Raw genomic sequence first — 13,075 nt, 5'->3', positions numbered from 1 at the left:
ATAAAAATAAAAAGGTTATACAATATAAGCACATCAAGAACAATGTACCAATTTATAAAAATTGTTATGACCATTAATATATAGCATCCAGCATAGGAGCACCCAAGATATAAAGCATTTGTTTATGAATACCAAAGAATATATTAACAAAACAATAATAACAATAATAAGCTATTTCTACATATTATTTACAATGATGAACAAGCAATTCAGACAGAAAACATTGATTCAAAAATAATCGCATTGTGGGAGGCACAGATTCCTCTTTCTTCATGAACCACAGCACCCCAAAATCATTCTCTATGCCCTCTGACAAAAAATATCCCATTTCCACAACTAAAACAAAATAATACAAGCAGCTAAATTCTCTTAGATTAGATCAGAATACAGGGCTAAAAACTCTGGGTTTTTCCTTTCGAAATGGGATTAGATAGAAATCCCACACGCATCACCACAAAACTCAGAAGCTCACCCACCACTCTCATCACCCTCATTTTTAGGCAGAAAAACAACCCATGTCCTCTACCAGGAAAGTAATGACTGTCAAAACTTAATGGAAGTCCAGTCCTTTCTTCTATGTCTGTAGCATTCTCAGAAGGGGGCAGGATAGGAGAGCAGATTTCCATTTCTCTTAACTACACCCCTTATACCCCCATACAGAAATTGCCCATCTGTGCTATTTAACCTTATCATACTTCCACACCACCAAATAGATTTTACATCTATAAATCCTGTACCATGCAGCACCAAAATATTTTATAATAATGCCAGCCCAATTGTATCAGAGCACATGTGATGGGAAAATTACAGAACAATCTGCCAACCTCAGTGAACCTAAACAATAACACAGAAGGCTCAACCACAACCTAGTAAATTCTTCAACAATAACTTTAGTAACACCATGGAGAGGTGTAATACCGTATTTCAGGGCGTATAAGACTTTTGAAACAAAAGAAAGTCAACCGAAAATCAGGAGTTATCTTATACACTGAGTATAATGTTTCAATATGCCGCTAACGAAAGAAGAAGAAGAAGGAGGAGGAGGAGGAGGAGGAAGAAGAAGAAGAAGAAGAAGAAGAAGAAGAAGAAGAAGAAGAAGAAGAAGAAGAAGAAGAAGAAGAAGAAGAAGAAGAAGAAGAAGAAGAAGAAGAAGAAGAAGATTGTGGTACATACAGTTGCAGCACGGAATGTTCTGTCTGATACAGCGAATATAGGCCTAAACCTATGTTTTAACTGCAAAATTAGGGGGGTGTTTTATACGCCCAGTCGTTTTATACGCCGGAAAATATGGTAATCATTTAAATTGATTTATGCAAAACAAAGTTGTGATCATTTCATTTGCCTTTGTGTTGTAACAAGAAATTGAAGAATATTTGTTTGAGTCTTTGTGAAAGCAGGGTTGGTGGTGAGTGGGTGACTGGGGACACTGATAAAGGATGGAAGGTCAGTGTGATGAAAGGTCACACTGGTGGTAGGATTGATTAGTGTCTGCGTATTTAATGTCTGAACTGACTGTATTATAAACAACTTGGAAAATCATGAGGTTATAATAAACATTAGAAAAAATAAAATAGATATCATTGGGCCAGAGCAATAGTATAACAGGTTGGGCACTTGCCTTGCCAAACTGTGTTTGATCCTCAGCATCTCATATAGTCCCCTGAACCCATTGGGAGTGATTCCTGAGCTCAGAGACAAGAAGTAGCCCCTCAGCACCATTGGGTGTGGCCTAAAGACAAGAAAAAAATAGAAAGAGAAAGGAAGAAAGGAAGGAAGGAAGGAAGGAAGGAAGGAAGGAAGGAAGGAAGGAAGGAAGGAAGGAAGGAAGGAAGGAAGGAAGGAAGGAAGGAAGGAAGGAAGGAAGGAAGGAAGAGGAAGGAAGAGGAAGGAAGGAAGGAAGGAAGGAAGAGGAAGGAAGGAAGGAAGGAAGAGGAAGGAAGGAAGGAAGGAAGAAAGGAAGGAAGGAAGGAAGGAAGGAAGGAAGAAAGGAAGGAAGGAAGAGGAAGGAAGGAAGGAAGGAAGGAAGGAAGGAAGAGGAAGGAAGGAAGGAAGGAAGGAAGGAAGGAAGGAAGGAAGGAAGGAAGGAAGGAAGGAAGGAAGGAAGGAAGGAAGGAAGGAAGAGGAAGGAAGGAAGGAAGAGGAAGGAAGGAAGGAAGAGGAAGGAAGGAAGGAAGGAAGGAAGGAAGGAAGGAAGGAAGGAAGGAAGGAAGGAAGGAAGGAAGGAAGGAAGGAAGGAAGGAAGGAAGGAAGGAAGGAAGGAAGGGAGAGAAAGTCATTGAATGAAGGATTTAGTGAGATGAACTTTAATATAGTTTAAAATAAGTCCATTAGCAAAGAAATAATAGCACAATTACACACAAAATATTCTAAAAGATAAATCATATGTTCAGAAAATAAATATTAATGAGTTTCTTTGTTAAGATCAAATAATAGAAATTGAATCAAGCATCTTTTCTGTGCACATTAATATGAAACTAGAAAACCATATAAAAAAGGGAAAATTCTTAAAACATGGAAGACTAAACACAATACTTCTGAATAACTGTTGTGTCAAAGAAATAATAAATTAAAAATTACTTAGAAACAACAAAAATTATGAAAATGCCATGAAATCTCATAAATTTGGCAAATGTGGCATTAAGAGAATTTAGAGAAATTAGGGCCAGAGCAGTGGCGCAAGTGGTAGGGTATTTGCCTTGAATTCGCTAACCTAGGATGGACAGCAGTTCAATTACCCAGCATTCCATATGGTCCCCCAAGCCAGGAGCAATTTCTGAGCGCATAATCAGGAGTAACCCCTGAGTATCACCGGGTGTGACACCAAAAAAGCAAAAAAAAGGGGGGCGGGAAGGCTTTTAGAGAAATATAGGTCCTTATTAGTAAACAAGAAAGGTAGCAAACAATCTAATTGTATGAGAAAAGGTGAAAAATTTGAACAGAATGTAGAAAATAATATGAAATTGTTTAAATAAGAATTTCAACAGAATGTAGAAAATAACTTGATGAAAGAAATGATAAAAATGCTAAAAAGAAATCTCACTGATTCTAATTCAAATCCTAATTACAACATATATTCTTCAGCACTGCCAGAATTTATTCCCCATTTTAGAGCCTGTAGTAGCCACCAAGCACTGCCAGTTATGAGCCCAATCTCCCTGTTTCACAATAAATAAAATTAGAAAATAAATAAATGGATGGATGGATGCCAAAGGGACAAAAAATAATCAATGAACTCTTAAGAGCTGGTTCTTTGAAATAGCAATAGAATTAATAAACTCGTAACTTGGCTTACTAAAAAAAATGTGAAAAACCTAATAAAGGGAATAAAATGAAAGAAACAAATTTAAAAAATACTGCAGAAATTCAAGGACTCATGAGATTACAAAATCATCTCTGTGAAAATAATTAAACAATCTAGAAGAAATTGGCAAACTTAACAATCATAGGACTTCTCAAGAATGCCCTGGAGAAAAATAAGAAAACTGGAACAGAGAACCTGGTACAACAGGGACTTTCATTCACTGTTGGTGGGAATATGAATGATGTAACAACTTTTGAAGTTAAGTTGGCAGTTCTTACAAAACTAAACATAGGTCTACCATATGAGCTAGTCATTGCGCTCCTCAGAATTTACCCAAATGAGCTAAAAATTTAGAACCATACAAAAACCTGCATATAAATGTTTAGAGCAAACATTCAATTTTGCCAAAATTGAAATCAAACAAGATGTCCTTATTTGGTAAATGGATAAACAAAAATGATACCACCATACAATGGAATATTATTCAGTGATTAAAAGAAATGAGCTTTCAAGCCACAAAAGAAATGCTTAAATGCATACTATTAAGAGAAAGAAAATTATCTAAAAAGACACCACTGAGTCCAACACCAGTTTGCCTGAGAAGGCAAACTGAAAGCAATTAAAAATAAAAAAAAAAAAAACCCTGGTGGTTGCTATAGAGGAGAGGGATGGGATAAACAGATGAAGTACAAGATATTTGTAAAAAATTTTTATTAAAAATATGTATTTTTCTCCTACCTTCCCACTGCTACTATTATTACAAAAATAAGAGTCATACATTTGGCTATGGTTGTGATGCTTGCAATAGGTAGTGCACTTGAACAGCAGAGTCATGGGATAGTAATGGAGGACTGTGTTAGGTTAGAGTACTCAGCTTCATACCTATAAGGTAAACACTCTACTGCTGAGTTTCTGACAGATCCCAGAGAAGCTTTAGAATGGTAAAACTATTCTTAATGTGCCTGGTAAATACAGACATGCTTTCATAGAGTTGTATGGATTGAATACAGAATACTAATGTCAACTATGGACCTTTATTAATAATAATTTAATTAATTAATTATTTAATAATAATTTATTAATAATGCACTGGTATTAGTTCATAAATTACAACAAATATACCACAGCAAAGCAAGATATTAAATAAAAGAAAACAATGCTACAGAGCTAGATACAATGGAACTTTATTTTCTGTAAAATGTTTTAAAATTATCCCTTCTAGGCTAAAATGATAGTTTAGCTGGTAAGGCACTTGCTTTGCATACAGCCTACCTAGATTTGATAGTTGGCACCCCATTTGGTTCTGTGAGCACACCAGGAGTGATTTCTGAATCAAGGACCAGGAATAAGACCTGAATATCACCAGTTATATCTCTCCAAAACTGGCTCTTTTTGTTGTTTTGTCTTGTTTGTTTGTTTGTTTGTTTGTTTGTTTGTGGGCCATACCCAATAGCACTCAGGGTACACTCAAAAATCATTCCTGGAAAGCTCAGGGGACCATATGGGATGCCTGGGATTGAACCTGGATCCGTCCTAGATGGTCGCATGCAAGACAAAAGCCCAACCACTGTGCCATCACTCTGGCCCTTTTGTTTTGTTTTGTTAGAACTGGCTCTTTTTTATGTCAATCATATCAAAACAAAGAGGTAAATATGTAATATAGGAAAAAGTGAAATAACACACAGCTATGAGAAGATATTTACAGCTCATGTTAGTGGCTAAATGGTCATCCAAAATTGGGAAGAAATAATAAATAAGAAAGAAGTACTGTATTTTCTCTCTTTATTGGGGGAAGAGGAGCACTCAGCAGTGCCCAAGGTTTCTAGCTCTGTGCTCAGAGTTGAATCCTAACCATCAGTGTGGGACGATTTTGTGGTACCAGTGATTGAATCATTGTGCAAGTTGAGTTTTAACCTCGTACTATCTAGCCTAGGAAAAGTAACATTTTTTAAGGATTACAGTGGAAGTAGACAATACATTTATAGAAATAAAACTCAAATAGTCAACTTTTCTACTGAACTCAACTACAATGCTTAAAGCAACAGTAAAACTGACATGTTCTCAGGGACCAAAAATATAAAGCTGGACAATTTCAACTGTTACTGAACCTATCAAGCAGGAGTGACAGGAGACTCTCAAACATTGTAGGTGGAATTAATTGATCTAGCAGGGTCTAGCCACTTAAAATTCATATATATCATTCAGCATAGCATCTCTACCTGCTAGATTATATCCAAATGAAATGTGAAACATGCATAAAGGAAACATAAAAAATATTCATTACATCATAGTAATATTTAAAACATAAATGATTTGTGAAAAAATAAAAATAAATACAATGGATATCATATTATATTTAAAATTATAACTTGAACTAATCTATATGAATGTATTTAAAATACATAATCTTGAGGCTTTTTTGTCAACTGGAAAACTCTTAGGACAATGAGTAAAGAATGTAGATTTGTGTGTAGAGAACAATGTTTTAGAAAACTGAAGTTTTTATATAGAATACATAATAATAGAATAAAATCATGAATATGGGCCAGACCGATAGTACAGTGAATAGATAGGGCATTTGCCTTTGGTGCAGCCAACCCAAGTTCAATCCTTGGCATCCCAGATGATACCCCTAGTCTGCCAGGAGTAATTCTGAGCACAGAGCCAGTAGTAACCCTTGAGCATTTCTGGGCATGGCCCAAAGACCCCTCACCCAAAAGAAATAAAAGCATAAATAGAAAGTAAAAGCCAAATTATGGGAAGCAATTGTCTTTGTAATAAAAAGAAGAGGTATCGGGTATGGTCATACAATGAGCTTTTACTATACTTGTAATGTTTTATATCTTTAAATTATTAGGAGGCAAATATTGAAAATATACATCTTATTTGCCTTTCTTAGTGTTCTCACTTTGGGTCTATACAAATTTTTGTTTATTCTTCTGTACATATGAAGTATCTACCTAATAAGTAAAATCATGCATATATGTATAATAAGTCAGTTCCATTAAGTTGGTCTTAAAGATGAAAAAGAGAAACTGAGTAATATGCATTGATTGAAACAGTGGCCTCATAAGAACAACCCCATGGATATATGATAACTTTAGTGGACTCAGTTCAAAAGACATTGAGAAGACTTAGGCTGTCATACAGAGGAGAAAATGATACCAAAAGTGTCATTAGCAAGAATGACAAGGTCAGGAACCCCTGTACCCGTCTAACTATTCCCAGTAAGAAAAAGCTGTCCCAGATCACCATTTGTGACAGTCTGATGGGAATGGGAGGGTTTTCTCTATCTGCATTCTCCTTGTTCTCAGAAAACATTATCAGCTGACCTGTCATTATTAACAAAGCCCAAATGGCAAGTGAAAGCTTTGTTTCTCTCTTTACCCACCTCTTCAACATTGTTTGATGAACCTGTTCAGTCATTAGGTAAACCCGTTGTGTTGCACAGCTGCACTATGCAGATATGAAAGTAAATTGATAGCACTGTGTAATTAAAAGCAGGAGTGTGGATGTTGTGTAATCTGAAGCTCATATGCATACAGATCAGAGGAGCAGATAATGATATACTCTGCAGAGTGGAGGATGCAGAGATTATGGATCTTTCTTCATTTATTTTTCTGTTTATTTTTTAAGCAAAAACTTTTACTGAAAGAAATTTAGAGAAATGGAGAGAAGGGAAGAGTTGAGTGAGTGAGTGAGTGAGTGAGTGAGTGAGTGAGTGAGTGAGTGAGTGAGTGAGTGAGTTGGGGAGAGAGAGAGAGAGAGAGAGAGAGAGAGAGAGAGAGAGAGAGAGAGAGAGAGAGAGAGAGAGAGAGAGAGAGAGAGAAACAGAAGAGAACCTGGGCTTCAAAAAGGCAAGTAAGCAAGACCAAAAAGCAGGATTAGAGAGATAGTACGGTGGGATAAACTGTGGGTCCCTTATCATACACACAGTAGATCTGGTTGAATCCCTAAGAATACATATGGTCCCGCAGATCTACTAGGAGTGATTTCTGAGTGAAGAACCAACCAGGAGTTATCTCTGAGCACCACTGGGTGTGGTTTAAAAACATTATCCCACCAACACCAACACCACCAACACAAAAACATAAAAACAGGGGCTGGACCGATAGCACAGCAGTAGAGCATTTGCCTTGCACATGGCTGCCCAGGATGGACCTGGGTTTGATCCGACATCCCATATGGCCCCCTAAGCCAAGAGTGATTTCTGAGTGCATAGCCAGGACCCCTGAGCATCACCAGGTGTAGCCCAACAACAAAAAACAAAACACAAAAAGGTAAGTTTGCTCTTTTATGCTGCTAAAAAATTAAAGGATTTACCTACACTTTCTTTTGTTCTTTCCTCTTCATTTTTCTTTTCTTTCTATTTTTTCTTTCTATATTCCTCCATTTCTTGCCTTATTTATTTTCTTCCTTCTTTTATTTCCTTCCCTTTTTCTTCCTTCCTTCCTTTCTTTTTCCTTCCTTCCTTTATACCATCTTTCCACCCTTCTTTCATTTTTAATTTTTCTTCTTTTCTTTCTTCCTTACTTCTTTCTTCCCCCTTTCCCTCTTTTTTTCTTTTATTTTTGTGGTATGCAAAAATCTATGGCTCCACCCAAAGAAGAGTGGACACTTTGGGAAAGGAGAAACTACAAAAGAATCATTAAAAAAACTAAACACAAATAAAAAAACATCAAATTTAATAATACAATAAAAAACATAACAATCATTTCAAACTGACTTGTGTTGATCTTAGCTTTGATCATTCTAATTGATTTTGTGTTGTAACAAGCAATATGAAGTAAAAAATTTTGTGCCTGCATAGAAAACAAAAAAAAGTAATTCACAATTGGTTGCAACATTGAGACTTGTTTGTGTTGCTGGTATCAAAATATAGGGCTGCAAGAATCTCAACAAATATGCAGGGTTGAGTGGGATAGGAATTAAACTAGAGATTGTATGTTTGCAAGAAGCAGCACAGTACCACTGAGTCAGATTTTCAGACCCTTAGTTCATATTTGAATTAATTTATTATCCTTTAGTATAGGTCTTTCTTTGTATTAACTTACAAGATTTCTTTATACTTTAATGACTGTAGCCTTCTGCCAGATTTTAAAATGTTTAAAATTTGATTCATTATATTATTAACATGATTGATATTAAATGATATTTTGTTTTTAACTAAAAACAATGGGTAGAATATCACTTATATGTGGTGTTTATAAAAAAATACAATAACTTAAATAGGAATGGTTAATAACACACTTGGTCCTAAAGTATAGTGAGAAGAAAGAAACTGAACAAAGGAGGAGAAACACAAATATGAAAGAATGAAGAATATGGGCCTAGAGGTCTCAGGTGCATTTGTGATGTTAAGAAAGGACAGAAATAAATATCCAAGCCAGAGTAAACAAGAATAAAATTATAAGTCCCAATATTTAGCAATAAAGACTTAAAATGGACCTGTTAAACTGGCAGGCTGAGGGCTAAAAGGTCATGGTCGGAATACATTTAGGGAACATTGGTGGAGGGAGATGGACACTAGTGTTAGAATTGGCCCTGATGCATTTGTAAGTCTGAAACTCAAATGTGAAGGATTCAGTAAATCACAATGGTTTCATTAAAAAAGAAAAAGTTTAAAAGAAAAACAATTGGAGATTAAAAAAAAGGGAGTGGGGGTAGGGGATGAAACGATGAGATCAGCTGTGTTGGGCTTTCCCATGACAATGTCCAGGTTAATTTTTAGTCAATGCTTTTACTCTCTACATTTCTTTGCTTCTGTGTTCTCACACAGTTCCTCTCACATTTTTTGAGTAAGTTTTATTCGATAACAACCATTTTTCACTATTTTTCTTCCTTCTAAAATCATTTTCTGTGTTAGAAAGCGAGAAACTCACAATGCCTATATCAATGTTTGGACTGACCTCACACCAACCATTTTTCATGAGCATTGGTGGCTAAGGTGGTTAGAGCAGAGAGATGCAAAACTCTTTTTCTGAGTGGGCTTACCTCATTCCCCACTTGTAACAGAAGCGGGAGACAGTTGTGTCACATCATACATAAAAATATAGAATTGCTTAGATGAAGAACCACTAATTAAGTTCATTATAAATTTTAGGGTTACAGCTTTAGGATTTACTCATGATAAACAGAAAGAAAAGTTTACATGGAAGATACTTAAGTAAAAGAAAATGAACAAGTCACGTTTATTCTCCTTCAAAATTTATTTCTCTTATTTCATGATTTTTCTAATTGCTATTTCATGAAGAAGAAGAAGAAGAAGAAGAAGAAGAAGAAGAAGAAGAAGAAGAAGAAGAAGAAGAAGAAGAAGAAGAAGAAGAAGAAAAGAATGACCTTATGCAATTCACAACAATATATATTTCTTAGGAAATGAAGCAACTGATAATCTGACTCATTAATTAAATAAATATTATTTCAGCAATCTGTATTGAGTATTATCCATGTCTTCTATGTTTTAGGTGCAGAAATAGATTAGCCAATGAACAAAATAGACAAAATTTCTGCCTTTGAAAATTTATCAAATAAATAAATAGTAGTAGATACTTATTAATGTGACAGATGGGAAAGAGAAAGGCAGATCAGATCAGGCATGTTGAAAACTCCCTGGCCCAGGTGGAGAAAATGGTTCCGGAAAGAATAGAGAAAATTTAAGGCCCAAATGGCAGAAGCAACAGAAATCTGAGGATGGTAGCATCCAGGAACAGAGGGACAGGAAAGGTAAGAAATCAGATCACAAGGACTTTGCCCTTTCTCTGAATAAGATACCAAAGGTTATTTTCAAGAAATGTTTGCAAGTCTACAATCGTGTGCTATAATGAAATAAAGTTAGAGCATGGTTTCTGTGGTTACTTTTCTTATAGACATTAAATTTCTCATTTGGAAAGAATGTTAAAAACAGCAATCTGTGCCAATATTTACTTATATAAAATAAATATTTTGGCAGGTAGAGCCCAAGGATGTTTCCAAGATCCTGTCCCTGATTATCCAGGCTAAATCTAAGTTCTAATATCAACGTATTTTGCAGGTAGCATTAAGTGATAATCAGCTGACTTTAAAACTATATTACCTAAATGAGCCAAATAGAACAATACTAGTTCTTGTAAGCAGAATGAGAAGATTTAAGTCAGGAAGCAAGAGATAGTGGGAGATAGTATTAACAAGAGAAGGACTAGATGAGCTCACAAGACTTTGAAGCTGGGAAAGGGAACAACTAATAAGGAATCCAGAGGTCCTCTAACACTGAGACCAATCTTAAGCCAGTTGGGAGGCAAAGGCCTAAGTTCATAATTGCAATCAAAGGGTACTGAATTTTGTCAATAATTGAATGAGCCTGAAGCAAATTCTTCCCCAGAACTTTCAGAGAAGAGAACCCTGCTACCTTCATTTCAGCCTATGCAATCTGGAAAACAGAACAGGTTGATTCATGCTTTACCAGACTTCTGAACCACAAAACTGCAAGGTAGTAAATGGATTTATTTTTAAACAGCTAAATTTATGATATTTTTATGGCAGCAATAGAAAGCTAAAACACGTACAGAAGATAAAACTGCTTATTATTTTTATCAGCCTAATATTTCATTAAGAATAAAGTATGTGACTTCTAAAAGAGATTTTTCTTTATTCTTTATACAAATGCTTTAGTTCAAACGACACAGTTTGACATAATGAATTAATAGCATGGGATAAGATAATGAATTAATGACATTAAGATGGAATTATTTTACTCCAGTGGACAAAAATTCAAAATAACTTAGTTTTGAAATATTGTGTTTTATCTTTTACCAATTATCAATCTTCTTTTATTAATTATATGTATAGACATCAATTTGGAAAACTAAGAATTTATTGGGATAGGAAATTAAATAAATATGGCATTCTTTATTCATGTCAATAAATAAAAAGAGAAAAATCAAGGACCAGAAAGATCAGAAATAGAGTTGCTAGCCTTCCTCATGTCTGACCTAGGCACACACAATATCTAGCACTGCATATGGTTTCCCAAAGCATTGTTAGAAGTGATTCCTGAGCAGCGTAAGGAGTAAACTCAAAGTACTACTACAACAACTACAATCCCTCACACAAGCATAAAAAAGAGAAAAATTTAGGGGCCGGTGAGGTGGCGCTAGAGGTAAGGTGTCTGCCTTGCAAGCACTAGCCAAGGATCAGGACCATGATTCGATCCCCTGGAGTCCCATATGGTCCCCCCAAGCCAGGGGCAATTTCTGAGCGCTTAGCCAGGAGTAACCCCTGAGCATCAAATGAGTGTGGCCCAAAAAACCAAAAAAGAAAAAAAAAGAAAGAAAAATTTAAAGATTTTTCTTAACTAGATAAAAGCAAAGAAATAACGTAATAAAATGCTACTTTGAAATCCATGCTACCATAAGAATTGCAAAAAGTTTTTATTTAGTTATAAATATAGAGAACAAAACTATAGTTTTCTCAAACTTGTCACTAGACTTGGTCTCATAGGTGCTGTTAAATATACCATATAATGGAAAGCATGATTGTTTCACTATGAACTTTTCCTTGACACCATGTCAACATAAACATACTTTGCCATAAACTCCCATTTTCCTAAAATGTGAGTTACTTCTATACACCTCAAATCTTAGAGAGCTCTCAGTGATTGTTCCTACCTAAAATTCTTGAACTTGGTGTTTCACTTGTTAGATTTTTGTTGTATGACACATTGTGTGCATTTGTATTAAGTCCAAGCTCCATATCAAATCACATATTACATTTTCCTGTCAGACATCTGGGCCACTTAAAAAAAAAGATAGTGAAAGCTACCCTCACAAGTTTTAGTCTTTAGTAAAGATGAAAAAACACACTAGGAAATAAATAGCTTCATTCAAACTAGAGCTTAAAAACACCAGATTGATCCACTGGTTTCAAACGGGTTTTAATAGCAGCTGATAGCGGTATCCTGTGGAGATCAAAAGATGGTCTTGTCTTATATGAAAGTGGGCCTTTCAAACATAGCTGCCATTCAGAATATTCCAGAAAGCCCCTCTTCTGCTCCCCATATGTTTTATTCCATCACTTTCTTTTTCTTTTGAGAATTTTCCAATAAAATGGATCAGTTTATGTCCCAGGTTCGGTACCTGGCACTGGGAATAAACACTTTGATAGTCTATAAAGTTTCCAATCTATTTAATCAATCATTCTCTTCTCTCTCTCTTCTCTCTTTCTCTCTCACAGACCACATATATATGCACACAGATAAACTAATGAGCAGATGCCAATTGTAAGTTATTACTACAGTTTAAATGCCTCAAGTTCATCTCGTTCATCTCAGTTGGGGAATGGAAAAATTCTCAATAAATTATGACTTGATCCTTTGACCTCAGATGAATTTTTATCATTTATTATTTATCAATTGATCTTTGAGGTTCACCGCAAAGATCAATATATTTTGAGCTGTGTTTGAAAAGTCAATGATGTTTCTTGGAGATAAAATGTACTAAGGAACTTATACTTGTTATTCTTAAATAATCTTTGCAAATAGTGTAAAAAATTGACACCATTTCTAGGTTTAAAATAGGTGCTGATAGAAACCATTGGGGCCAAATATGGGAGCTTAAAGAGTGTCTCAATGTCTCTTATACTCCAATAACCCAATAACATATCAAGAACATGTTAAATAATTTTTCATAATAAATACTTAAAACAGTATATATTATTTAGTAATAACACATTTGCAAGCTGTTCAAAATGGTTAATCAGGGGCCAGAGAGATAGCATGGAGGTAGGGCATTTGCCTTGCAT

Source organism: Suncus etruscus, chromosome 5 (assembly GCF_024139225.1).
Source record: "Suncus etruscus isolate mSunEtr1 chromosome 5, mSunEtr1.pri.cur, whole genome shotgun sequence".
NCBI classification, from domain to species: Eukaryota; Metazoa; Chordata; class Mammalia; order Eulipotyphla; family Soricidae; genus Suncus; species Suncus etruscus.
The sequence above is the reverse complement of the archived record's forward strand: the minus strand, read 5'-3'. Positions refer to the sequence as shown.